Source organism: Arachis duranensis, chromosome 6, assembly GCF_000817695.3.
Source record: "Arachis duranensis cultivar V14167 chromosome 6, aradu.V14167.gnm2.J7QH, whole genome shotgun sequence".
Classification (NCBI taxonomy): domain Eukaryota; kingdom Viridiplantae; phylum Streptophyta; class Magnoliopsida; order Fabales; family Fabaceae; genus Arachis; species Arachis duranensis.
In genome coordinates this window covers 80,251,065-80,252,547 of record NC_029777.3, presented here as the reverse complement: position 1 = coordinate 80,252,547, position 1,483 = coordinate 80,251,065, and positions in this window count along the sequence as shown.

Here is a 1,483-nt window from a genome sequence, read left to right as displayed (position 1 = left end):
GTATGCTTGAACAGTGCATATGTCTTTTGAATTTGTTGTTCATGAATGTTGGCTCTTGAAAGAATGATAAAAAAGTATACATGTTACTGAGGATCTGAAAAATCATAAAAATGATTCTTGAAGCAAGAAAAAGCATTGAATTCAAAAAAAAAGAGAGATGGTACATGCGAAAAAAAGAAAAAAAAGAGAAAGAAATAATAAAGTTGTGATCCAAGGCAAAAAGTGTGTGCTTAAGAACCCTGGACACCTCTAATTTGGGACTCTAGCAAAGCTGAGTCACAATCTGAAAAGGTTCACCCAGTTATGTGTCTGTGGCATGTATGTATCCGGTGGTAATACTGGAAGACAAAGTGCTTTGGGCCACGGCCAAGACTCATAAAGTAGCTGTGTTCAAGAATCATCATACTTAACTAGGAGAATCAATAACACTATCTGGATTCTGAGTTCCTATAGAAGCCCATCATTCTGAATTTCAAAGGATAAAGTGAGATGCCAATACTGTTCAGAGGCAAAAAGCTAAGGCCCCGCTCATCTAATTAATACTGATCTTCATAGATGTTTTTGGAATTCATTGCATATTCTCTTCTTTTTATCTTATTTGATTTTCAGTTGCTTGGGGATAAGCAACAATTTAAGTTTCGTGTTGTGATGAGCGGATAATTTGTACAATTTTTGGCATTGTTTTTAGTATGTTTTTAGTATGTTTTAGTTAGTTTTTATTATATTTTTATTAGTTTTTAGTTAAAATTCACTCTTCTGGACTTTACTATGAGTTTGTGTGTTTTTCCGTGATTTCAGGTATTTTCTGGCTGAAATTGAGGGACCTGAGCAAAAATCTGATTCAGAGGCTGAAAAGGACTGCAGATGCTGTTGGATTCTGACCTCCCTGCACTCGAAGTAGATTATCTGGAGCTACAGAAGCCCAATTGGTGCGCTCTTAATTGCGTTAGAAAGTAGACATCCTGGGCTTTCCAGCAATGTATAATAGTCCATACTTTGCCCGCGATTTGATGGCCCAAACAGGCGTTCCAAGTCAGCTCAAGAATTCTGGCGTAAAACGCCGGAACTGGCACAAGAATGGGAGTTAAACGCCTAAACTGGCACAAAAGCTGGCATTTAACTCCAAGAAGAGTCTCTACACGAAAATGCTTCAATGCTCAGCCCAAGCACACACCAAGTGGGCCCGGAAGTGAATTTTTATGTCATTTACTCATTTCTGTAAACCCTAGCTACTAGTTCTCTATAAGTAGGACCTTTTGCTATTGTATTTAAGTCTTTTGATCACTTGAATCTTTTGATCATGTTTTTATGATTGAACCTTCTTTGGGAGACTGACCATTCGACCATGCCTAGACCTTGTTCTTAGGTATTTTCAACGGTGGAGTTTCTACACACCATAGATTAAGGTGTGAAGCTCTGCTGTACCTCGAGTATTAATGCAATTACTATTGTTCTTCTATTCAATTCAGCTTATTCTTGTTCT